General features: G+C 49.4%; 1 protein-coding gene across 33 annotated transcripts in view; it reads left to right on the top strand.

Annotated features, from left to right (window-relative positions):
* The window catches only part of MAP4 (microtubule associated protein 4), a 158,078-nt gene that overhangs the window by 108,268 nt on the left and 34,933 nt on the right, over window positions 1-14,877 (top strand). The gene's annotated exons all lie outside the window — the stretch shown is intronic.

Below are 14,877 nucleotides of genomic sequence, written 5' to 3'. Positions count from 1 at the left end.
GCTCAGTGACTTTATCTTGCCATACCTTGAACTGTTAAGTCTGTAAAGCGTGCTTCCTCCTAGAGTAATCATCTTCATGAAAGCAGAGTGTAACAGAACAAGAGCTGGACTGACAGGCTTTGGGGCTCTCTCTGCTGAGCCTGTGGAGGTGCTGGTAAGCATCTGGGGCTGGTCACCCTGGCTGTTGACCAGGGGACGGCCCCCTGTTCTCACAGGATGAGATGGGATTCATTTCATAGAACGAAAGGAAATTCATAGGACCTTTAAAAGAGAGAGTATACATATCAACCACATCCTTACTGTAATACCCTTGTACTTCTGCTCAGTCCAAGCCGTCCTCAGAAAGAACCGGGGCCTGCCCTGAGGGCTGTCGCCGAGATGTGCTGGGGCGCTCAGCCCCGCTCGCCGGCGCTCCGATTTTCTGCCTCGTCATCGGGCATGAAAGTTTGTTCCCGTTTCTGCGGAGTTCCTCGCTGCCAGTTTGCATGATGCAGCCACTAACTTAACAAACATAGAGCTCTAGTGCGCCTTAACATGCTGGTCAGGTTTTTGAGAGGTTTTGTAATTTTAATGAGTGTTGCATAACCTGAAGTAGTTCTATTTTGGTGAAAGTGGTGTTCTCTGCATGAACTTGTGCCTGCAGAAGTGATGTTCTTTCGTGCATGATGATACAGAGTGAGGGGAAAGCTAAAGACAGCATCGTCTTTGAAAAATTAAAAAATAAAAATCTTTAAAGGCTTTCCATCATCTGCCAGAAGTCTTAACTTTCCTTGGCTAACTGCTGGTTTTAAGGGAGTGGTAGTCTAGCAGGAGACCCATGTAAAAAAAGAAAAGCTTTTCCTGAATATTTTACAGGTAAATATTCAAGAAAATTGTGGAATTAATAAGGTAAATTGTGGAATTAGTTGAAGGATTCCTAGTTCAGAGCCAGCAGCATAACCTGTCAGTGAACTGGGGGCACACAGTCCGCATCTGTAGACAGGCCCGGCCTAAGTTCGCACGGGACTTATCAATCTTCACTAGCTGTCATCCTCTCAGAATTTCATAGATCCACAGTTGGATTTTTTGTTATTTCTTAGAGAAGCCCTGAACGACCGAGCCTCTTTTGGCAATGCTGGTTGAAGTGCTTGTTGCCCCGGCCGAGCGCGGTGCCGGGCAGGGCCCAGCCGGCCGCTGGCAGCCCCGGTGAGCGCGGCGCCAGGCCGCTGGGCTGCTCGGCCGCCACGTACGTTACCAGGGCCTCTTTCCTTGCAGCCAGTTCCCAGCTTGTAGCTCTCTACCTGTTCAGTGAGCTGCTGAATGCCAGCAAAAAGCGAGCTGAGTCCCTAAGGTGAGTGCAGCCGGCGTGCGAGTGCCTTAGGCGGCATCCGAGGGCAAGGCAGGAAATCCACGTGCTGCTTCAACGCAGGTCAGGAACAGAAATCGGTGAAAGGAAGGTGTTGAGATCTAAAAATGTGAACTTGTGTGCTTCTTTACTAGGTAGAGCAGCAGTCAGAGAGAGCTAGGAGATCATATTATAATCCAAATTTTCACAAAGTTGGTGGGGCCAAGGGCTGTGCTTACCTTCTCCTTTCTGCCTCATTCTTTCTGCCTCTTTCTCCTGCTAAGGTAACGATCAACCATTCAAAGGTTTTTCTATCTTTACCTACCACCAGAACTTGGCCAACAGTTTGTGTCTCAGGGAGCTGTGTGAAGCTTATACTTTGCAACATGGAATACAGAGTCACAGAACAGAATATCCCGAGCTGGAATATCCGCACACATGAGCTATTTTTTTCACCCTGGTGGGCAGTCAGCGATGTATTATAAGAATAATGCATGGAGTTATTTTGGATAATCTTCTGCTGAAGTTTAGAAACTGCAGTCTCTTTAGCCAGGCTCCCTTGTCTTACACTGTCTGTTCTAGAATAACAGGATGGCTTTCCTAAGTGCATCAGCTCCTGTAGGAACTGCTAAAATAGGTACGAGCTTTGTGATACGGCTCCCTTGGGAGTCATGGCAACAGTGATGCTGCAGATTTCTCTCACTGGCGGAAGTTGTGTGCGTCTGGTAGAAACTCTGCCTGCAAACTTCTGTAATTTTGTTTTCTAATTTTGACTGCGGTTTAAAGTTAAGAACCATCAGATGCAGAGCTCCTCATGCAATTTGAATTTAATCCTTTGTGCATCTTTCGGATTTATTTCAGTTTCTCATTTTTGTTGCTGCCAATGTAAGAACTTCCCTCGATTCTTCTGGAAAACTGTTTTATATCCCTGAATGTTAGGAGGAGGCAGTTGAGATGAACCAAAACGTATTAGACATTATCAGCCTTTAAAATGCTACTGAGCCTTTATGCCACTTCTTGTTTGGAATTGAAACTAAAATTGGAAATTATGCATAAAAAGCAGGGTCCTAAAATCAGTGCTTCCAAGCAGGAGCCCTGCCTGACGCAGGACTGGAGATCTGATGTTGAGGAACGGCAAACAGAATAAATGATGGAAGGTTTTCTTTCATCCAGCGTTGAGCCGTATGCTTCAGATTTGCTGCTCTCGTCCCTCTACTCCTCCAGCTGTATTTCAGCATTGAGACATTAGAAATAGATTTCCTCCAGCCTGTCCTTAAAGAAAAGTCTATTTAAAAGAAAAAAGGGAAAAAACTGAAAAGCAAACAAACAAACAGCACATTAATTTGTTTCAGTGGTTTGGATTTTGTATCTTCTTATGGTTTTTGATTTGTTTAAGCGTTTCAGGAAGGGGCCATCTTCATGAGCCTGCTGCTGCGGTGCGTAGTGCCGGGAGGTTGGCTGCTCGCAGAGTAACGAGCTCATTGCATAATTGCCTGGTGGCCTGGACAGTTATGCTTCGGGGTCGTTCTCCCAGGCATGGCTCGGAGGGGCCTGTCCAGGTGGTCATCTGCTGCTGAGTTGCCCCCTTTCCTCAAAAGCTTCCATCGCAATCGTCTCACCGCCTCCTGCGGGCGTCCTTCCAGCCCCCGTGCCTTCAGCGGAGCCGATGACAAGCTGTCTTTGCAGCAGTCACCAGTGCTCTCCATTGGCACCATCTCGGTGTGTAACACAGTACATATTTCTCAGTTTGACAGCTGTAAATCCCTTGTGTGCAAATAGGATACATCTAACAGCAAGAAATGCTGTCCCTGCTTAATTACAGTGTTCGCTTTTCTTTTACAGCCATGATGAAGCCCTTCCTCTGTTTTCTTTTCCTGACTGGTTTGCATTATGCTGTTGACATTATAATGTTAAATGAGTTTAGCATTTCCACAGCCACCCTTCATTCTTACAGTGTCTGTAGTTCTGCTGTGGGACCCCACGCTGTAATCGGGTTTGTCTAATACGAGCTAGTGAGATACGGGAACTTGAAGGGGCTGTGGACTGTATGGATTGGTAGCCGAAATCAAAATCACAAAAGTGTTTAGGACAAGTACTTCCTAATAACGGAGTGGTACTTTCATAATGCCTTTTAGAATGGTCTGCATAACATCATGTTGCGTTAATTAAGACTGCTCATTATCCTAGGTAGGTATATGAGAAGGTGAAACACAAACGATGGCACCAGACAGTTCTCGTCTCAGTACTAAAGGTGTTTATGAAGCAGCAAGAGAAATTTGCTCTTACCTGCTTTTCCTCCAAAAAGCAGTTGTGTGCTTGAATTTGATTCTGCTTCAGCAGAAGGTTTTGGTGAGGTGTCAGTTTAATCTTAATTAAAAGGTAAATTGAGAAGACACTTTGCAGATCTGTAGCCTGCAGATGCTGGGTTTTTAGAGGCCTCTTTGTCTTATGTTGAATACATCAAACGTGTTTGTGCTAAGGAATGCTCAGAACAGCTGAAAGTGCACGCGTCCATCTCTTCCTGCGTGGCTTTGGGCCGTGGCTGTGCTGATCCTGGCTGTTGCTGTCACTGGGCAGTCTCATTCGGGAGCTCACCCACAGGCTTTGGCCATCGCCTTAGGGCTCGGTGCTTCCTCTTTGTGTTCCCGCTCACTCCTCGCACTCCGAAGTTCAAGAAAAGCTGGGAATGGAACAAAACCACAGCTCTTTGTGAGTTCTGCCAGCGTAAGAATGTCGAACACATTTCCTTAGGGAAGCTGTTTGTCTTTTGGGGATACCTGAATTGGAAGCCTCATCTGTCTTTGCTTACGTTGCTAGCTCATTGCTCCTGTATTGTGACTTTGCTTTGCCTATTTGCAGTTTCTGCTATCAAACACTCGTACGATAACCCAATGCTGGTAATATTTTGAGTTGGAATCACTCCAAAACCACTTAAGTTCTGGTTTTGGCTGATCATTAGGATTTTTAATATATTATCAGTAAATGCTGAAGTGAATTGCAGTTGGACTAGATGATCTTTGGAGATGAGCTTCCAGTATTCTGTTCAATTCTAAATGGGATTTGATCTGCAAACAGCCTGCCCTATACAACGTGAGCCTGTGTTTCGTAACCCTCCGCGCCGTTCAGATGCTAAGCCTGTAGTTCCAAGTTACAATGGCCAGAATCCTAAATATTCTGGCTCACCTTTCCGTCCTTTCGACGGGCTTCTTCCAGACCGTGAGAATAAGCGAGGCACGTGGGTTCAGCGGGTGACGGCACACCTTGGGCTCCAGACGTCGCCGCTGGTCGTGCACGCATGCGGGAGCTCACCGACGAGCCGATGTGAACTGCGGTGTTGTGGTCTTGGCTTTTATGGCCAAAGCATATCCGTGATGGCTCTGGTCGGTCTGATCACCGACCGTTATTGGTAATAGCACTTAATTAGAGAGCACATTAGCTGGAGACACTGGCAAGGAGTAGCTCATCCCGGAAAGTGATGTTGCCTTAGAAACCAGTGCAAAGGACTGCACAGAAACGATCGTGTTAGATTAGGGGAAAAAAAAAAAAAGGCAGCAAAGGCATTAGGAGGGATAAGTAATAGCTCTGGGAGTGAGGCAAAAATAGAAACGCTAGGCTGATTCATCTGCTGAGCTGGAAGCTTGCGGATCGGGTACGAAGCCCTGACGCGCCGACGTGGTGATCTCAGCACCCGCGCGGGGCCGGGGGCTCCTTGCAGCCGCTGCGGCACGCGGTGCCTCGTGCCCGGGGACGTCCTCGCACCCGGGGGCACGCACAGGTGCCAAAATGCATCCAGGCAGCACGGATAAATGACTGTGGGTATTTAATATTCGTACTGAAACGTGCGCTGTATGTGCTCAGCTTCCTTGGCCAGCTTACTTGTCTCAGCTGTACCTTTAAGAAAGGCCAGGAGATAATGACAATACGAGGCTGTGAGGAGGTGAAATGTAAGGTCCCCGTGTGAAATACGCTGCTGTCTCACCGCTGAGGGGTTGAGAGAAGCTCCAGGCACTGGGCACCCCATGCCCAGCTCTGCACCGGGGTCTCCCTCGCGAGAGCTCGCAGCCACGTCACAGAATGAAAGGTGGGGAAGAGCCGAGCTGTGGAACCCCCGATTTGATGTTTGAAGAGTATTCAGTCCTCTTCAAAGTTAGACTACGGGGAAAAGCAATGGTTGGGCTTCCTTTCTGAAAGTCTCTAACTTGCCTTTCTGATCCAACTGCCCTTTAGCATGGGCCCTTCCTCACTTGAGTCATTATTTTCCTTAAATCTGTCAAAGCCATCTTGTTTTCTGGCCATCCACTCATCCTTTCCCGCTTGTCTTTCATTGCCTAATGCTGCTTCTCCGATCATTTGAAAGAAAAATTAAGCTCTGTAGGACTTTAAAGGAAGATCTGGGACCAAAACTCCGGTATCGGGGCTGCCGGCGGCATGTTGTGTGTGTTGGCAAACTTGGTCGTGCTGAAAGCTGAGCACTTGAAGAGAACGTAGCTTCGGGGCAGAACGGTAAGAAATTTCAAGAAATAATGCAATTGGGAGAAAGTAGTGGCTGGAGGACCGGGACCGGGACTGGATGTCTGGAGACAACATGCTGTGGGCAGGATGAAGTTGTTGAAAGGCTCTCGGCGTCTGAACTCCAAATTACCTCCATTAATATCCTGAGAAAATAAATATTAGATGACTTCAGAGGTTTTCATAGCTAAGCACTCTGCTAATCCTGGCTATCGCAGGTATTGAACATGGATCGGTTCGTTTGTTTAAAACCCATTATAACATAAAGTAGCAGCGGTGGTTGTTGGTGGCTGTATTATGGGGATATCATGAGTCAGGCTTTTGTTGCCAGCGATAGGAAATCTCTTCTGCATCTCTGGGCTCAGAAGTACCAGCCCCTAAATCGATGTGGGATTCCTGGTCTCTTCTCTAAATGGTAGATGTTTGCTTTTAAAAAAAGAATCAACAAAAGCCACTGGAAGCCTGCTAGCTGGGCTGAGGTAGCTTTACAGACTTGCCCTCACCACTGCTGCGGTGCGTTAAGTGGTCTGCAATGGACCCAGAGTTGCTGTTAAAACCTAGTTTTGGAAGTGCCTGAGCAATAAAGGATTAACAGCAATTACATGGGATCGGATGACTTCGGGGTCTTACATCTGTGGGGACCAGTCTATAAACACTTGCAGAGCGAGCAAATGCTTGCAAACATTAGTCCCACACCAGTTAGGAGAGCAAATGCAAGCCTTGCGCGAAGGTCCCATTTTCCACTAGCAAGATACCCATGAATATTTTAAAGTAAAAAAAAAAAATGTTGAGGCCTTTTGAGAACTGAAGCTTGTGGGTGGAAGTATTCTGGTTAATTAGAGGGTGTCGTGAAAGATTCATATAACTTACAGTTCCTTAGTCATTGTTTTTAAATATAGCAGCGTCTTAAACCCGGAGCTTAAATACAAGTAGATAAATGTGTGGATTGTAACATTTCTCAGCAGCAGGTTAAATTCAGGGGGCGTACTCTAGCTTGCAGTCTCTGGGTGTAAAAATACATTTATGCTCAGTTAAGCTATAACAGGGAGTCCTTCTGCTGCTTGAACTGTAAGGATAACATTTTCTCCTGGGCTGGAGTTTATTGATGTCTGTAATGGTGAGTGTCTGTAAAGCAGTGTAACTGGCTCGGGGGAGAAAATTTGCCTTCGTCAAGGATTAATCGGTACCAGGCACTTAAGAAAAAAAGACAACTCTGCGGTTTGGTACTAATGCAATCGCAGCAATGCAGAGACCAGCTGCTGAGTGGCTAGGAGTGACCTTTAACACGCGCAGCAGGCTCCCAGTTTGATCAGGGACACGATATTGAAATCAGGAATAGCCGTTAAAAAGCCTTGTCGAGGATGCTGCATGTAGAGGCTTTGTGGGATGCCCAAATAGTGCACTTAGTATGTGTTGAAACTGGTTTTGGAGCAGTGACATGAAATGTGAAATGCTAGGTGTAAATTACATGCAACAGAAAAAAGGCAGTTCAAAAACATTGTCGGGTATGTTTGGTTTTCCTTTTTATTTTATAAAGAAAAGAAATAAAAAATCAGGTTTAAGGTATTAAAAACTACAAAACCTCTTCTAGCTGAGGTTTGGTCCTTTTCAGCTTTGTCCACTTGCTCATATGAGTGATAGGATTTCTGGTTGTGGATCACTGAATCCTTGTTACAGCAATACTTGTGGTCACTGTTGGCCCCTAACGAACGTATTAAAATTCACTGCAAACAAAAGCCCCTCTGCTCTGCGCCAGGGCGTTTGGGGCTGGGGTCGTTTCTAGGTTTTGTTTCGGTTTTAGGGGGGGGGAAATGCTGACCTTAGTTCATCAGTATTCTTGCGTGGCTCATCGGCAGGCATTAACGCTTGTAAAGGCATCGATCGTAATACAGCCTGACAGGGGGAAGGGAGACGGCACGGTTTCCAGGAGCGGGTGACTGCCGCGGAGACGCCGCTCACAGAAACGTCATTTCACCGAGCTCATCGAAGCCCCGCTAGCGTCTCGCCCGAGACCACCATTCCCGTTACAAAACCGCCTTTCTCTGCGGCCCTACGAAAAGCCGAGAGCTGCCGCTTTGCCTCCAGCGCGTCGCTCGAACTAGTGGCTGCCTTCGGTAAATGAACGCGGTCGGGAGGGGTGGGGAGGAGGGAGCTGTGCCGCGAGCGGGGGGCACGGCGTGGCGTGGCGTCACAGGCAGCAGCGCCGGCTCGCTCGGCTCCGCGGCAGCCTTACAGCTCCGGGAGGAGGCGAAGGCATCGGAGATGTCTCTCTCCAACAAGCAGCCCGCGCCGCTCTCCGAATACAGCCAGCTGTGCAAAAGCAAGAACCCGGAGAGCTTCTCGGAAGCCTTCCACTGCATGGAGTCCCCGAAAGACTTCGGCAAAACCGAATTCGAATGGCAGAGGACTGAGGGGAAGCTTAACGAGATTGGCTTGAATGTAAACTCAGGGGGACCGATTAAGGATGGGCTCGTTAAGAACGCCGGTTTCACGGATGAGGACAAGCTCTGCTTCTTTGAAGGCAAACTAGACAAAGAGCTAAAAATAGCTCAGAAAGACAAAAGAGAAATCGAGGTGCAAGGCAAAAAATACCAGGCAGCTGCAGGTCACCTTGAGAGCTGGTCTCTGATTTCTGAAACGTTTCCTTCTGCGGAGGGGAACTTCGCAAACCCTAAAACTACAGATTTTCATTTGGGGCAGGCAGGAGCTGAAAAATCCTGTTCCGGGCTGGGTAAAAATGAAGCCATCACCGATCAGGAGAAGGCAGCTGGGAAGGCTGGAATGGAGACCAAGTGCCAGCCAGACCCAAACCTGCCCAATCTGTCCGTGTCGGAGAGCGAGCCCAGCAAATACATGAAGGAACAGGAGATCAGTGTCTGGAATCCTAATTTCCACCCCATCCTGCCTGACAATTCAGGGTCTAAGGAAGCAGCCGTGAAAAAAGATGGAGCCCCCAGCTATTGTGTAATTGGGGTGGTTAATGACAACTATGTGCAGAGTGGATTTTCTTCTTCCTTACCTGCATCTAAGCCAGAACCCCCGACTACAACCGTGGAGCTCGCGCAAGATGACTCCAAAAGTAGTGACTTTAATAATACCACCGAAATGGAGGAAGAGATGGAAGACAAGCTGAGCTGTGCAGACGACGGCAATTTTCTGAACAGGGCTGCCCACCAAAGGAAGGCAATGAGGCGTGCAATGTCCGAGTGCTCACACTTGTCCGTGCCCCTAACCCTTAACCTGGCTGACAAATACCCTGAGCCGGTGCTTAGAGAAGACGTCGCCACCGGTCTGCTCTCTCCTAATAGCAGCCTGACCCAGTGCTCGAGCCCCACGGCCAGGAAGCCGGGCGCCCCGATGAAGAGGTCAATGACTGTGTCAGAAGAGCAAGCGGCCGCGTGCGGCGCGGGCACGGAGCAGAGCCGCGCGGGGCTGCCCAGCCTGGTGGTGGTGAAGGAGCCCCAGCCCCTGCCGGCCGAGGAGCCGGCTGCCAAGAAGAGAGAGGAGCGGGGCAGCGGCAGCAACTCGGCCAGGAAGGAGCTGGGCAGCCCGGGCTTGTATCACAGCAAACTGGAGCAAATCCCTGAAATCAGCGGCCACGACAAAGGGAGGGAGGAGGCGGCAGCGAAGGGGGAGAAGAGGAACGGCGCCGATGGGGCCGCCGGCTTCGACTCTCCCAAAAGCAAATGCGCTGAGATGGAAGCCAGCAAAACTGCTCCGCTGGAAAGAAAAGAAATCGAGGTCAGCGATGTGCAGAGCACTCCGTCTCCCAAGCAAGGAGATTTACCACGTGATGGTATGTTGCTAATTTTTACCTCCCTTGGGAGCAGGCAGACAGTAGGAAGCAGCTAAGTGACTTCTCAGGCTGCAGACAGAGGGTGGGTGCTCGGCACACCTGGCGGGGCTGACACAGTTCAGGTTCCGGTACTTAGAACAAAGGATGTATTTTTTGGGTGGACAAAAATGGAGGAAAAAATTAAAAAATAAATAAATAATGATTGCCTGGCTGATTCCACAGCAGCTGTTTTAGCAGCAGCCCCGAATTGCTTCCTGGGTTCCTAAAATAGATGCTGAAGTCTGTAGCATCCGCACGGTGAGAGGTCTCTGCTCAGCACCCTCTTGCCACTCCCTCCCGCGTGCATCGGTACCCTGCTGGCTTGCGAGCCGTATTGTTAGGAGCCGAGGGCGTTAGCGAAGTTAAAACCTCGCAGCTTCTCCCACGGAGATCTGAGCATTGTCCTTTTCAGTTAAGCTTTTACACCCTTCGGTGTTCATTTGAGCTGGCCGGCAGGAGTACCCGGGTACGGTGATGTCTGTAGTTAAGCTCTTCCGAAGTACTTCGGTGCCGAGATGCAAAATGGAATTCCCCGTTCCTGATCGCAGCCTCCCCTCCCCTGGAGCCTCAGTGGCAATAGCAGCTTTTATTTGCGGTGGTCTGCTGCGTGGCGCTGCTGTGGTGAGCGAGGGCCGTCTTCCCAGATGCAGAATTCATGAAAAGAGAAGTTATTTGTTGTTCTCCAGCCTGGAACAGCATCTGTCCCCAAAAAACAGTATACCTGCTTTTTCCCCAGGTTTGGGGTGTGAGGAGGGTCGGCGTGCTTTTTGTCTTTGTTGCCTGAGCTTTCATGGGGAGATGAAAGAAAATGTGTCAGGGAATAAAGACAAAAGGCGTGCACAAGGATTCCTGCATCCGACCACTTCTTGTGCAGTCGGCTGGTGTGCTCGGCCTTGGGCGCTACGACGAACGGGAGATGGTGGCACCTGGGGCGGGGGGAGGAACGCCGCGATGGGCCAAGGGGTGTGCTGCCCAGGTCCGGCTCCGAAACGCTTGGTTTGGGGGTGTTGGGCTCTGCACAGCAGTGAGCGTGGAGGGGCAGCCTGTGCTGTGCGAGCTACGGGATTAGATGCGTGTCTCCTGCTTCGGCGGCGTGTTAGTGACACCCAATGGTCGGCCCCAGGCGCTTGGCAGCCTGGGAGATGGCTCTGACGATGTTTTGCTTCCAGCTATCGGTAGTCACGTTCAGCGCAATCCTCTTCTGTCCGTAACGGCTTTTACTTTTCGCTAATAATTTCTTTAAGATGCTTCAATTTGCAGAGCTCGTGCTCGGGCCCGCCTCCAGAGGCTTTGGCAGTGCAGAGCTCCCGGCTCCGGAGTGCCGACATGTCCTCGGCCCCGTTGGTTATCTCGGAGCTGCCTTGCCCCTCACGGCCTGCTTGGTGCGCAGACTTTGAGTCACTCCGGCAGCCGTGAGATGCAGCAGTGTCAGGTTTGGTGGCAGCGCGTCGCGGATTGCGGACATCAGTCCTCCGGAGCCTGAGCGGAGATGTCAGGCCCCGACGCGGGCAGGAGCCAGCAGCGCTCCCGGAGCTCCTGGCTGCGAGCTGCGGTTCGGGAGGGCGCGCGTAGGGCTGGCTGCTTGGCCGGGGACCGGAGCCGCGGGGAGCAGAAAAAATCCCGTGCTTGCCATAGGATCATCGAATGGCCTGGGTTGAAAAGGACCTTAAAGATCATCCAGTTCCAACCCCCCTGCTCCGGGCAGGGTTGCCAACCACCAGAGCAGGCTGCCCAGAGCCCCATCCAGCCTGGCCTTGAATGCCTCCAGGGATGGGGCATCCACAGCCTCTCAGGGCAACCCGTTCCAGTGCCTCACCACCCTCCGAGTGAAAAACTTTCTCCTGATTTCCAACCTAAATCTCCCCTGTCTTAGTGTAAAACCATTCCCCCTTGTCCTATCGCTACCAACACATACAAACAGGCGTTCCCCCTCCTGTTTACACGCTCCCGTATACTTGTGCCGTGCACCTTCCATGTTAGGGGATTTCTGCGGTATCGGGGTTCGCCGACATCTGCTCTGTGACCCAAGTTTATTTGCAGCGAGGCCGTGGTGTCTTTAGCAAGGAGCTTTGTGCTCTGGACACGCAGGAAGCCAGGTTCGGCCGGGCCGGCCATTCTGCGGAGCTTAGAGGCACCATCCCGGAACACGGACCCGTATGTGGGATCTTTAAATCAGAAAACCACTAAAAACGATTTCAAGTGGATTGGCATGTTTTCCCCCGAGGGGCTGAGCACCAGCGATGGAAAGGTCACTGACAGACGGGAACGCTTAGCTCTTCGGTCGGTTGCTTTCCGTAGACAACCAGTCTGCGTTACCGAGCTTTTTTAAGCATTTGGGTTGGAAATTTTGCACTCTCGCGATGTGTGTTATAAAAGCTTGTTTACAGCCCTTAAAACCACAGGTCTCAGTGCGATCTGGTCTGGTAATAACTGAATGGGCAGGCAGCACGAGGGTTTTCCTAGGTAAGGAGATGGGAGTTGTATGTAACTGCTTTTTTATTCCCTTCTCCAAAACTGACAGGTAGGAATTGGGCAGGTCGGGTTTGCTTTGTTCTGTTGCCTATGATGCCTTCGTAAGAAATACAGGCTGCAAATATTTGCTGCAGGAAGAAAACATAGCAGTAGAAGCAATAAACATTTTCTTTGCTTTGTGTATCTGCAGCTTAGAAAGCATTTTTGGAATGCAAAAGGAAACAGACAGGAATTCCTTGGATGTTTCCGAAAGGCTTCACACTTTGCGGCGAGCTTCAGCTTCCTCTCCGCCGCTAATAAGCAGAGAGGCAGTTGCGATGAACGCAACGCAGCCAAGCAAGCAGCCGTGGCTGTACGTGTAGAACTGATGGTAAATCTGTCCTTTGCATTTCATTCAGGGCTCGATTACCCGTTCGTATCCCTAGCAGCCTCCTTGCTTTGGTCTTGATATTCCCCTTGCAAGTCTCCTCCCAGCCACAAGGCAGTGTATCCAAAATGGCCAACAGATCTGTGCGATCCGATGTAAACGGGTTTTCCTTCTCTCTCTTCTATCTGTTCAGTCTGAACTTACATTCAAGGGGAACAACTTTTATCTCTTGAAACTGTTTTCATCCTCAAATTTCCTGAAAGAATTGCCCGAGCAGATGTGAATTACCTGAGTGGCATTTCTCAGAACTGCTGCCCAAAGTAGCTTTCCTCGGCCCTATACAGCTAGGTTTTTTGTGGGTCTTGTTGTTTTTTGCTAAACCTCTACCACTCCTGGTTTTAGGGTGACCTAGAACTGCACATAAAATATTTCTTACACATAGTTGGGTAGTAGTATGACTGCACACCTAGTTAAATGTCAGTCTAAAAATTGTCGGGAAGGAATACCCGTTCAAGTCTTGCGTGCCCACGGCAGGTAGTTCAAGCGAGAGACCGCGGCTGCGGGTTCGAACTGGTCAGAGCTGAACTGTGCAACTTGTTCTGGTCCCTTGTTTCATCTGTAATCACTGCAGATTCTTCCCAGAACAAGAGGTCGCATTGTTTCCTGCACTAACAATAGATTCGATTCATGTTGGCGTTGTGTAGAAGCCAGCGTGTGATTTCTTGCACATACCTAAGATGTCAGCTCCGATGGTCTCACTTACACAAACGTGGTTCCCCACTGCCTTTGCCTTCTGCCTTTTCTCTTTTTCTTTGAATTTCCTCCAAGTTCAAATACTTTTCACTCTGAAATATCAGAGATTCCAGGCACCGCTGGAGCACGCTCAGCCGAGACCGTCGCCTCTCTGATACTTGTAGCCCGATACATGCATCGGGAAAATTGTCCTGGTTTCCTGACCCCTTCTTCATCGATCTGTAAGCAAGGTGTGCAACCCGACATAATTTCTCAGTCTCCCGTGGTGTTTTACAGCAGCACGCTTCGTTGTGTTGTGGTTGAGATAAATGTAGAGCCTGAGACTGGAGTCACTGCTGGGTGAGGGTGGGAAGCCTATCGCCCCACATTAAATAGATTAAAGTTAATTACGGGATTAGGAAAAATCAGCCCAAGCACCTTGTAACGAATTATTGATACTCGTTCAAGTGATGTTACTGGGGTGGATGGTGGCTTGCTGACAAGGTTCCTTGCCAGATGAAATCAGGCTTTTAATGAGAAAAGAAACAAAGGGCTGCAGGCTGCTGGGCAGAGGAGAAAGTCAGCAGAGAGGAGATGAACAGAGCAGCCTGGCGAAAATTCTTCCTTGGTGTACACACGGTCAGCCTGGGACTGGGTTGGAAATAGATGAGGAAAATGCTGTAACAGTTCCATAAATCAGAATGTCCCTTGTGTTGTCATACGTTCCTCAAAGCCAGCAAAAGCCAGGGGATGGGGTCGGGTGGCAGGGCTCTGGAAATGCTTCGAGGCAGGGAGAGCGCAGGAGAGGTCAGGCTGGAGGGCAGGGAGGTGCAGGAGCGTGACATGGGACCGGCTGCATCACGGGTGATATCTTATCCGTGTGCTCGGCTCAGAGACGGGATCGTGCTTGAAATGCTTTTGCGCTTGGAACAGGGGGATTGCAGTTGCACGCTTACAGTACCTGAAAGGAAGCCCGGGATCCCCTGCCCAGGCGTGCCCAAGCCCCGGCTGTCGCTTTGAAGCGCTCTCAGACTTCTCCGACATCTAGAGCAGTCTCAGGGACAGAATATGAATATGAGAATGAATATGGAATATGAGTTCCAGCTTTTTTCATGTCCAGCATCAAATTTTTAACACAGTATTGTAGTCAGACAGAATGTGTGTTACTTACTCTAAATAAACATCTGATTTCAGTGTCTGATTTAGGATTTCTGTGATTTAGGACACTGATTTAGGACTTTCTTTCTCAGGTAAAAAATAGCCTTAATGAATCAACCTGGGCTTAGAAGATGCAGGCCAGGAGAACATCTGGTCTGTTCCTCGATTCCTGATAATAAGCCAAAGTGTACACGTTGATGGAGTTGCATTCTGTGCCAAAGAAAACGCTTACCTGTTCTGTATTTGGGTCAAGCAGGAGACATTTTGTTTAGCTTCCTCTGGAGAGGGGAAAGCAGATAGGGTTGTATTTCTGCTTAAACTGAGACTTGGTGTATTTGTAGATAGTTTTGTCTTACGAACCTCCGACAGAAAGGCTTTAACTGGGTGGGCTTTGTGATGAAGCAGCTCCTGCTGGAGGAGGACGGATGAACAAGAACCCGTGCCTCTGCAACATCTGGGCAGAAGCAGTATCGAACGTGG

Source organism: Anser anser (assembly GCF_964211835.1).
Source record: "Anser anser genome assembly, chromosome: 2".
NCBI classification, from domain to species: domain Eukaryota; kingdom Metazoa; phylum Chordata; class Aves; order Anseriformes; family Anatidae; genus Anser; species Anser anser.
This window is presented reverse-complemented; position numbering and strand designations above follow the sequence as displayed.